Source organism: Gallus gallus, chromosome 1 (assembly GCF_016699485.2).
Source record: "Gallus gallus isolate bGalGal1 chromosome 1, bGalGal1.mat.broiler.GRCg7b, whole genome shotgun sequence".
In the NCBI taxonomy this organism is placed as follows: domain Eukaryota; kingdom Metazoa; phylum Chordata; class Aves; order Galliformes; family Phasianidae; genus Gallus; species Gallus gallus.
Window position 1 is genome coordinate 14,407,083 of NC_052532.1, and position 12,299 is coordinate 14,419,381.

Genomic DNA, 12,299 nt, shown 5'->3' on the forward strand with positions numbered 1-12,299 from the left:
CCAAGGACTGGCAGCGGGTTCTGACAGCAGCGCTGGCTCAGCCCCAGGCCTGCTGGCTGAGAGTGCAGCCATGAGCTGCCATGTGCCCGCAGCCAGCCTGCGGCGCTGCCTGCCCAGCTCACACACGGCTGTGTCCTTTCACACTCACAAGACCCTGACAAGCCTCTGTCCAAAGAGCTCTGCACAGTTGGCAGCCAGCCTGCCTGTGATTTTCCAGTGACACGTGTTCAGCAGCGGCTGCCGTTAGCTTTGGCAGATGCAAGGAAAACATTTTGTAACCCTGGAAAATCCCCAGTACTCACACTCCATCTGACTGCTAAGAGCATCCCTTCCCCAATGGCATCTTCAGGCTGAGAAGCATCAAAGAGAGTGAGCAACTGTCTCGAGCCTTAGAAGGAAAAAAGGCAGGGAGAGAAGAAGGAAAAAGCAATTCTCTTCAAGAATTTCATGGTATTATTTCTCTTTTAAAGTACTAAAACCTCAATTGTTAGTCCTCAAAACCATCCAGCTTTCAAGCTCTGCAGTTGCCTTAAAAATCAGATACAGCTGAGATTCCTTTCTGTTTGTCTTCTGATCCTTTACCTTTAGGAGGTGGCATTTGCCAGCTTTTCTTTGCAGTCTCAATGGCTAGAAAGTTTCTTTTCATTGTAGTGGAAGCTGAGATCCTCATATAATCATATGACTCCAGAAGTTGGGGACTAAGGATCACATTGCATGCCATGGGACTAGCAATCAGCCTGTTGGCTGCACTGCAGCATTTCCCTGGAGAGCTCGTCCTGCTGCGATTAATGTCCCAAAGATAATGTACAAGGTGGCAAATGAGCTGGAGGAGTGATCTAAAGGTCACACTCAGCCCTGCGCAATGAACCAGCACAGGCCACTGGATCGCATACCTCTCAAGTAGGACCTCTACACGTAGTCTGGGCTGACATTCACATTGACCTCAAGACTGGATTGAATTTCAAAGTGCATTCAGAAGACCCAACATCTCTGCTGGTGTCTGCTGAAATGAGTGGAAGTAAAATCTCAGAACTAGAAAAGGTTTTGTGCTTTTTTACCCCCTTTTTTCCTTTTTGTTTTGTTTTGTGTTGTTAGGTGGCATTCTCTCCAACTGCTTCTCCCATGGACCAGAAATCATACCTAATTCAGAGAGTAACTTTTGGATGAAGGTAACCGTACAATACATACACAGAGAAAGAGATTATATGAAATGTTTAGATGAATACATGTTAAGTATACGTTACATACATGTAAGGAAATGAAAAGTTTCCTTTTTGCACGTTTTCAAAGAAAATGTTGCAGTTTTTTTATTTTCAAAGCAGATTTTATTCTGAAATTTTCCTAATTTGATAATGAGAATAGATGAAAACGTCATCAGACACAAAACATAATATTTTGGATCCGACAGAATATTTCAGCTGCGTGTATATAAAAAGTGCCTTATTTCAACTGCCCTGTTAAGAAAATCAAGTCTTTGGTATGGGAATCGTCTTCAGCACTCTAACAACGCAGAATACTGTCCAGGAGCTTGAGGGAGATGGAGGCAGCAGAGCCCCTGGAGCCGCAGAGCCATTCATGACTTTATCACCACGAGAGCTGTGTTGGGTCGGGGAGGTCACATTGCGCTCAGGCACTGCTTCCTGCTCCAGCTGGTGCAAGGGCACATGGCTTGGGGCCAGAGCTTGTGCAAAGGCTTGTGAGGGAGCAGGTGGTGCCTGCGAGTTTTGCAATCAGCTGGCAGTACATTTTCTGTATTTCTGTCTGAGGTTAGGACACACAAACACCCTTGCCAATAACCCTCTCAGAGATATTAATGACAAAACACTCAAAGAGATCGTATCTCTCTTGGGATATGTTAGTTCTTTTACCTTATTGAAATTACTATTATTATTTTTAAGGAAAAAAAAAGCAAGGAGAGGAACGTCAGTGGCTTTTGTTGTTGTTTTTCTCCACTATTTGCACAACCACTAGAGGGCTTCATCATGCTCTTGGTTCTGGAGCAATTTGGTTGAAGAATGGGCTGAAGGTTGGATTTCTTGTCCCCATTTCCATTCCTCCATGCTCCAGGAGGAAGGGGCGCATGCTGCAAGAAGGGCCCTCAGCTAATCCAGGGCACCAGAAGACTGCCGTGACAGCGTGTTTCTGGGGAAGGCATTCGGAGCAACCAAAAAAGAGGGCATTTGGGGCACGTTTCGCCTCTGTGATGTTTTCCACCTGCCTTTCCCATGGCAGAGAATGGGGTGAAGTGTCCCAGTGCAGGGTAGGGTGATATGCACAGCTGTGGTTTTGCACAAAAATAAAATGCAGAGCAGTGGAACAAGCTCAGACAGGAAATCACTTATTTCCTTGTGCTGCTGCTATGACAGCAATGTTGATGTTGGATCTTCCCTAGGTGAAAAATAAAAAGCAAGTTGAACCAAAATAGGGCCTGATTCCTGTAAGGATGAGCCACTGCCTCCTCTGCTAGGTGGTTTTCTGCAGTCCTTGGGCATAGAGCATCAGCCATGCAAACTGTCAGAGGTCGATGGTCGTACATTTGTCATCCGTTATCTACAAGATGCATAGCTCTGAGTAGGGAAAGATTGTGATTTAATCATTTGGTTGAACGCAGTAAGGAACAAGGAGGGATTTTCCAATAATACTTGGGGTGGTTTCATTCCCATTGCCCTTGAAACAGAGATTTATTTTCTTGTCACTTGATGGCAGCTGCTTGCACTCTTAACTCCTGTGGTGCCTTGGGAAAGAGGGTAACAGTTTTTAATGGCCAAAAAATCTTCTCATGTCATTTCATGAGGGAACACTTAGGATTTCCTGGCACTGGAGTCTGCCCTGCTGTAGTTTTCACTGCAGCCTCTGTGCTTCCTCTGAGAAGATGCTGTGTGCTCTCTGCTCAGCCCATTGGCGAAAAGGACAAACCTCATCTCAGTTCTTCTTCTCTTGCAATTTTCTCTCACCGTGTTGCCTAAGGAAGACAAGTCAAAAAGCGCTGTTGTTTCATCAGCCTTTTTTTCCGGCACCACAGGCAAATTTGAACTTTCCAACAAAGTCAAAGCAGGGAGTATTTGCGAGGTTGTGTGGCAGCAGTTGGCTGCAGAGGAAAATCAATGCTCCCCATCAAAACAGCTCAATAGCCTCACGCGCACCCATAGAGGTTTTCTTTCCAGATGCTGTGCTTCGTCCTGCTAACATTCCCAGTTGTCATCATGTCTATGTCATCTATTCTGTTGTATGGAGATCTGTATGAGACCCGAGCTGGGCACCGCCACCTTGGAGGTTTTAAGGCCCAGGAGAACAGCGGGCTGGGCACCCTGCCCTGATTTCCCATGGACCTTCCCAGAGCAGAAGCTTCGAAGCAGCCTTCCAGCCCCAGCCATTCGGTGGTTGTATTCTCTCTTGTGCTGGGTTCCCCAGCGTGAATCTGTACCAACTCAAAATATGAGTAATTTAAAATCAAAGTAGTTTAAGCGAAACACTTTTATTTTTTATTTCTTCTTTCTAGGACAATCAGAAACTCATTTTTAACCATGAGGGGGACACATTTTATTTTATTTTTTAATGAAGGCTGAGATTTTCACTTTGTCCCAGGTCTATGGCAAATGCAGCTCCTGCAGTAGAGCTGGGCTGTCCTGGGACCTGTGCTCGGGCATCTCAGTGCTCAGCCCAGCTGTGGTGAACCTGCCTGCATCCCCTGCGGACAGGGCAGGTCATAGCCAATGACTGTGTGGGCTGGGAGATGCATGTCTCCTGCAGGAGAGGCACATGTCCACCCAGCTCTAACTAACTGCTGTCAAATTCCAGCATGTTGACCGTACCACACAGCTGGGTGCCATCAGCAAACTTGCTGAGAGTGTGCTCAGCCCACTCTCTGTGTTACCAACAAAGATGTTAAACAGCGTTGGTTCAGTACTGACCCCCAGAGAGCACCACTTGTCACTGGTCTCCACTGGGACATTAAGCCATTGACTGAAACTCTTTGGGTGTTACTATCGAGCCAATTCCTTATCCACCCAGTGGTCTTCATCTTCCTATATCACCTGGATGAGATAAAGGATGACTTTTACAGAATTACAAAATATTTCACTGTTGCAGACTTAATAAGAAAAGGCTTGCAAAACCACCAGTAACAACAACAGACAACCAGACAAAACCCAAGGGATTCCAACTGAAAGGCAAAGCCAAGTGTGAGACAGGGTACCATGTCACAGCTGAGCATCCTAATGCTGAGGGAACCAACCAGATCAACACCAAAGCTGCTGGATTGGGTTTAGTGTTTTTATAGCAGGTTGATTGTCCTGGGAGCTTTGTGGATCCTGCAGAGTGAGTTCAAGTTCATGGTAGAAGATATCAGCAATGAGCTTTTATGTGAGCTTTTATGTCATGCCTTCGGTGTGCCATGGGGCAGAAGTCCAAAGGCAGCGTCATTTCACACAGCTGGGAAGTGCATTTAGCACCTCTCCAGTGCAGGCTCTGGAAGGTGATATTCCAGCCTGAAGCCTTTTTTTTTTTTTTTTTTTTTTGCTTTTAAAAAACAATTTTTTGGTCCAAAATTAGAATGAATGTAATTGGCTTTGAGTGTTTACTCAAGTCTTTCTCTGGTGTGGAAAGTGGAGGGTGAAAAGAAAGGAAAGACAGCTTACTCACTTATCTTTAACGATTTCCTTTGGTTTCCCTACCCATCAGTCATCCCCACCATATTTCCTGGGAAAGAATACTTCTAGCAGAGGGCAGGATTTTGACTGAACCTTGCACTAGTTTTAGCCCAGCACATCCCCCTTTTGGAGGATAAAAATCAGTAGGAAAACTGTCCTAAGCCTTCTAGCCTTTTAGCGGAACAAGACATGCCTTCAGTGTAAAACATTTTCTTTTTTTTTCATTTGACTTTTGTGGAAGGGGAGAGAGCCAGAAATGCTTCACCTGTTGCTTTGAAGCTGCACTGTTTAGAGGAAACAAAACAAAACCATCGAATAGCAGCAGATCAGTGTAACAGGGACAAACAAGAGCAAGCCAACGTCTCACCCATCCTCCCCATGCCACGTAGGCTCAGGCTGACCATCCGGCGGCTGTGTCCCACCTTCCAGCTGCAGAGGAAATACTAAGGCAGAAGGACTGCCTGATATCTTTTACTTTTGCTTCAGTGTACTGGAAAGTACTGCTGCTGCTCAGTTTTGGCAGCTGCTGCACACCTCGGGCTGCAGCCTCCCTTCTGGTCCCCACTTTCTTCCTGGGGCTGCTTGCAAGCCTTTCTTCTGCTCCCCAAAAGTCAAAACTGCAAAACTTTTGGCTTCTGTCAGTTTAAACGTTTTTGTTTTAAATCATGAAAAAACACCTTGTTTTTATTTCAGTTCCGTTTATCACTTGTTCTATTCTTTTAACTGTAGCTGTGAGTGAAGTTTCTATCTGAAAAGTTGTGCTGACGAACTCAGCAGTTCTGCAGTCTCAGAACTTAGCTAACAGTGCACCAAATGGGCAGATTCATTGAAACCAAGCCTTTCTGCCAGCAGTTCTGTAACAAACTGGCATTTTTTAAGGAAAAATATGCTTCACAGGAGAAATTCCAGCTCTTTTTGCCCAAATCATTGTATAAAGGCTTTCGTAACAGTCAAAAGGTCAGTTTGTTTTTTCGGAGAAAGAATGTTCATATTTTCGTCTAATCTCCAATCAGGAGAGGAGGTAAAAACAGGTAAACACTCACATTTTGGTACCAAAAAAAATGCACATTTAGGTCCTTCATACCTTTGAAGCACTGTTGAAAAAGTATTTAAGTAGTTTAAGGTGTTGGTTGCTGGGCTGGGGCACCTGGAGCTTTGCCCAGGGCTCTGCACTTGGACAGCCAGCACAGGAGTGTGCAGCACTGCTTCGAGTGCTTTGTTAACACCTGGGCTCACGTAAAATGCAGATTGTGATCTGCTGTGGGACGCTTCACACGGAAACCCATGCATCACCCAGTGATGTGTGGGGGAATTACATTCTTTGCTTGAAGCAAGAATCTTCTTGCTTGCAAATGGGGCACGGGAGTTGGCTTCCAGATTGACATGGCAGACAGAGGAGTGATCAATTCAGTCTAACGAAGGCTGGACTTCCCCTGGCTCCATGCTTATTCTTCTCTGTCATGGAGGAGCAACCTTGAGGGCATTTCCAAAGCTGCTGGTGATGCTCTGCTCGCTGAGGCTCAGCAAGAAGCCCCATTTTTCCAGGCACTGTTTGGACCCTTGCTGGCAGTGCAGGGTATGTACGCACTCCTCCCCACTCAGCTTGTTCCCAGCAGAAAGTCCCAAGTCACAAACAACTGAAAATAGCAAAATGATCTCATAGATCAGTTGCTAAAAATACTGAGAAGACTCTAGTTACAAACACTGTGGTCTACTGGTTTATTATTCAAGTGGCAGAAGGCGGCATCACAGAATCTTGGATTCTGCCACTTCTGGACTAATTTTTCCTTTCTGGTGTTGCCTGTGTCCTTTCCCAAGCAGCACTGAGCTCACACTGAGCCTATTACAGAGGTCCTTAATGCAGAATGCAGTGCGGGGAGTGAGGTGGGTGCACATCTCACGTGGGCCACCACCTTCACCCAGAGGTACCCTTGCTGCAATCCTGCTCCAACAGCACAGAGAAACCTCACACACAGATATGAGATGGCTGGTGTCTTCCCAGAGGACATCATACCTATAAAACACCCATGGGTGCAATAGTGTTGGCCAGCAGCCTGATGCTGCTTAAGGACTTTTTGTATGGCTGGCGGTGAGAGAGGGGTTGCTGCAGGGGCAGCTCCTTGCTCATGCTGGTCCCCAGCTTGGAAGCTGAAAGGTCAGTGGCAAAAGCACGCTGTGCAAGGACTCCTCTGGCTTTTCTAGGTGCAAGCAGAGGGAGCTCAGCTACAAACTCAAATGCACCCTGCCAAGGCATCTTGGCATGGAGGGACACATCATGCTCACAACTAATGAGCAGGAGGTTTCCACACCTGGGATGGATCTAACTCACCGCCTTGAATGTCACCCTGGTGTCAGCCATATGCTCACTTTGGCAGCGTCAATGCCACGGTGGTACTTGTGGCACTCCGGCCCCAGAGCTGCCCACTGCTGCCCATAGACTGCTGGAGCTCAGGGCCTGGCAGGACTGCATGGCAGGGGCTGCGCAGTTGGAAACCGCTCCAAGCAAGCAGTCTGTGAAGGGATTTCACAGCCTCCAGGGAGCTGCACAATGGGGCTATAGTGGGTGTTTGAGCTCTTCTGCAGAAGCATAAAATTCCTGGTGATCAAGCAGCCCATGTCCCAGGACAACATTCCAGCCTATGTGGGGCCCAGTCTTCTGGCTTGGCAAGGCAAGGTTGATCCAACGCAGGCATTTGCCCAGGGAGAAACAAGCCGCCAGGTCAGAGCTGTGCTGGACAGGACAGCCCCATGGTTGTGGTCTCCTCTTCCCGTGTGACATTATCGGGCGCACTCAGGCTGCCAAATATTTTCAGCACATTCTTTACCTAAAGGTATTTCCTTTCATAATTAGGAATTGCAGCAGAAACGAGGACTTGGCCAGCAGCACTTCCTGCTCAAAGCTAAGTGGGGAAGGAGATCCTAAATGGGGAATATCATCTGTAAGCTTCCAGTTCAGAGCACTTTAATGGCCAGTAGTGACAAAGGGAATTAATAGAGCGTGGGTCTGAAAGCTGTTGTCTTTTTAATAATGGGAGTGCATATCTGTAGAATAACAAAAAACATCATGGTATAATGTTAATTCCTCCAGCGCATTAATAAAGCATTGTGTTTGGTTTTAAAAACTTGTGCAATATGGAGTTACCAGGAAATAAACTATAGTGGGTTAAAAAAAGGTTCTTTCACTGATATCTCATCACTGATTCACATATTGATCACTGGAGACCATCAGCAAGCATGACCACTTTTAGCCAAAGGGTTGGGGTCTTTTTGCTACAGTTCAGTTTATCAGTGAACTAGAGAATGACATAAAACATCTGCTGGCAAAGGCTGTGTAAGACATGGAAACTGGGAGGTAGTGAAGAGGGAGAAAGTTGGGTTACTGTTATGCAAAGCTGCCTTGCCTGGCACCCACTGGCAGGTAGCTAAATTCCAACTTACGCAACACCAGAGACAGACATGCAGACTGTCTTGGCAAGCAAGAATTCAGAGACAGATTTAAGTGTAATCATAGATGATCACTTCAGCATAAGCTGCCAGTCAGGTGGCAGCCAAAAAGGCTGCTTACACAACTCTTCGTGTACAAAATGAAGCTACCAGGAAGAAATGGGGCAAGGATGGATCCCTTTTCACTGCTTTTGTGAGAAGTCAGAGGACATGAAAGATCACAGCCCATGAAAGATCACTGTTAGAATGTCTTTAGTCTTTATAGACATTTCCTTCTATTTTTAGAGTATTTGTGAATCTATATTCACCCGTCTATTCAAATACAGAGAGATCTGCATATCTGTGTGTGTGATATATATATATATATATATTTACAATTGTACATCAGTGTTCTCCATACAGTCTCTATGTGTGAAAGATTCTCTTGTCCCAAGGACTCTGATGAAATAGGTGACTGCCATCAGAATTTTACAGAATGTTGCCATTTGCCACCGAGGAGTTTATTCTAACATAGCAAAGACAGCAGAAGAAGAAGGATCAGTTTCTCACATTCCCTGGATTTTCTGGAGCTTGATTTTCCAAATCTTCATAGGACTTCTGATTTTGCTGACAAAGGCATAGAAAGGCCAAGTGGTTTGAAGTTGGACAAACTCAACTTTGAAACTGCAGTGGTAGGAAGGAAGTTACTGGGACAACTCCACACGATATTTCAAGAGGAAGTCATGCTTCAGAACTCAGAGTTCTCTGAAAGGATCAGCACGTGTGTGGTAAGGGAGATCCTGTAATATAACTTGTTTAATTCCGAAGAGGCATACCACAAGGTTTCTTATCAGGAGTCCTTAAAGGATCATAGAATCACCAAGGTTGGGAAAGACCTCTAAGATCATGCAGTCCAACCGTCCACTTATCACCAGTATTTCCCCACTAAATCCCGTCCCTCAGTACAACATCTAAATGTTTCTTGAACACCTCCAGGGATGGTGACTCCTCCACCTGGGCAGCCTGTGCCAGCGCCTCACCACTCTTGCTGGGAAGTTTTTCCTCATATTCAGCCTGAACTCCCCTGGTGCAACTTGAGGCCATTCCCTCTCATCCTGTCGATAGTTACACAGGAGCGGAGGCCAATCTCCCCTCGCCACAACCTCCCTTCAGGCAGTTGTTGAGAGCAATACGGTCTCCCCTGAGCATCCTCCAGACTAAATAATCCCAGTTCCCTCAGCCCCTCAGACCTGTGCTCCAGACCCCTCACCAGCTTTGTTGCCCTTCTCTGAATGCATATCAGGGCCTCAATGTCTTTCTTGTACTGAGGGGCCCAAAACTAAGAAGCTAAGAAGTTTTGTAAAACGAGGAGAAGTCTATGGATCCAAAGATAGGAAATAAATAGAGTAGAAACAGTACTCAGCTTTCACAGACAGGAATGGAGGTTCTTAGTGATCTGTACTGTAACTCATGGCGCTCTACGTGTTATGAAACAGTCTAGAGAAGGATGAGTAAGTAGGAGATGCTGGAGTTGCTGAGTTATTTGAGGTAATAAAGATGTGTACTGATTGTGAAGAATTGCAGAAGGATCTTATGAAATGTTGTGACTACAAATTAAATTTGTAGATGAAATCCAGTGTAGATAAACATAAACTGATGGGCATAAGACATAATCCTACTTTACATATGAAATGATACACTATGAGTCATCTACTACCAGTTAAACACAAAATCCTGGAGCTAAAAAAATAGCATTATTTAAATGTCAGTACAAAGCTAACGAGCACTAAAAACAAGCAAACAAAAAACCTGAGCAATTTCAGTGCCAGGGAAAAGCAGAGACTGTAACACTGAACTTAAAGCCACTTGGATTTCTGTTAGAAAAGGTTTAGAGAGATGAGAAAAAGAAAAATACAGAGCAGTGAAGAGCTTCTGTGCAAAGAATGACTATGTAGGCTGGGACACTTCAGCCTGGAGTGGGACTACAGCACAGTTCTATATACACCTGAATGGTGCAGAAAGGTGAAACGTCCTCTCCGTTTCCAAAGGGAAGAATGAGATGGCACAAGAAAGCAGCAGCTGGCAGCTTCAGAACAAACAGAAGTACCAGTTCACAATGCAGTGTTCAGCTGTGCAATTATCATGGGTTGTTTCAGGCACCGAAACTTCACATGGATTTAAGGAGAGAAATACAGATTCAGAAAAGAGCGGAGCATTGATAAGTTACTAAACACAGTGTTTCCTGTGGGAAATATATGATCTGCAAACAAGGGGCAGTGGAGAACTTCATTTTTCACTGGTGGTATCAGCATGAGCACCATCCTGGCTTTGTTGGTTTGCTGGCTGTGCCTCACACCACTTCAGCTGCTTGAGGCCTGGAGCACACTGAGCTCACCTCGGAGGTTGCCATACGAGCTACAGGAGTCTCTATTAAGCACAGCTTGAGCTGGCAAGGCAAAATATCTAGTGTCAGCCTTTCTCATTTCGATGAAATATTTATCAAAGGAAATGTTTTAGGAAAATGGCACGTGACTGCTTGGTGGAAGTGGTTCTTTCCTAATTCTGGGTGTTTTAAGGAGCTAGGGGGAAGTGAACTAGAGGCAGCCTTAACCACATCTCAATAGCCTTGCCTTTCCTGCGGTATAACAATCCCCTGAACGATCGTCTTTGTGCATAAGTGATTGACTGGGGAGGGAATTATTTGCAATCATATCACAACCTGCAAAGTCACTTCCACGCTCTTCTCATGCTGGTTTACAGCGCACCAAACCCTCAGTGACTATATGGGTTCTTGTGTCAAGTGCCTTTGGGCTGGACCCCATTGTAGCACTCAAGAAACTAACAAAACTCTTTCCACACCTTCCCTGGTTACATACAGGCTGCATTGATCAGGGATGGAACGTGCACATGCTTTCTTCCACAGGTAGAAGCAGAGGAACACCAAAAATGCAATTATTTTTGCTCCAGGGGTGAGGATGGCAGCAGGACACGTATTTCATACAGTGCTGTACTCCACAGTGGATGCAAGACTCAGCACTGCAGCCTCTGAACACTTGAGGACTTTGCCTTGCTATTCAGCATGCAGTGCAGTCTCACTGTCTGATGGGTTCTGCCATGGCTGCAAAGGCTCTGAGTCTGGTTGAGATGGGCGAGTTAAGAAGCAGCTGCAGAAATCAAGCTAAGTGAGCATTCAGCTACATTTTAGTAGTCCCTAGGAAGATTATAACTGTATGTTTCGGCATTGGGCATCATTGCATGTATAATTTTCAAGAGAACAAATACTTTTAGATTTGCCAGACCCAGGTCTTCATTAGCATGTTCATGTCTGCAAGTCAGGACATGAAAAGCTGCACAGGGACAGCTTTCTCTTCTGGTTTCACTGTGTTAATCTACTTGCTTTGGTCTGAAGGTGTGGTATAAAGATTGCAAAACTTTATATGGAGGTGAAATTTTCCTTTAAGATAAAAGATTTATTGCTGCAATAAAAGCAAGTAGTGGTCTTCCAGCAACAGTGCTGCAGGTGAAGCTGCAAAAAAAAAACAGCATGAGATGAATGGTAGCTTTAATGAAGTTTGTCATTGGCATTTGGCTTAACAAGTTGCTATAAGCCTTGAAAAATGGATTAAGGTTAGACTGGTGCACAGTAACAGACCACTGCTTTGTTATCACAGGGACACGGCCACACTCCGCTTCGGCTGAACAGCCTCAGTGCTTTGCAGCAGATTATGGGATAGACTTGAACCAGCTCAGCTGAGACAGAAATCAAGGGGAGGCACCGTCACCAGAGGGAGATTAGCTGTCAAGCTCTGACCCTTCTGTGATTTACGGACATATCCCTACCCAAAGCCATTTAACCCACAGTTTATCCTCTTAAATTGCAGGATAGCCCATCCTTCTGACACCAAAAACCAAGCTGCAATTCCTTATGCATAAACCAGGGTAGCATTTTTTGGAACATGGAAAACTCCGTCAAAGGGAAGTGTGCTTTTTGCTGCTGCTTCAGTCAGCTGAGGAAACTGCACAACAATGACCCTCAGAAAACAGCTCTCCTCTTTTCCCTTTTGCGGAAAAGGGAAGGAAGTTCAAGACTGATAGTCTTCACTTTTTCTTAGAATGAAAGGAAGCCTTACAAGGCTTAGAGTTCTCACAATTCACCCGTGACGTGAAAGTAGTATTTTTATTAATCTTTCGGTGATAGGGATACTCAATCATCAGAAAATAAGTCTC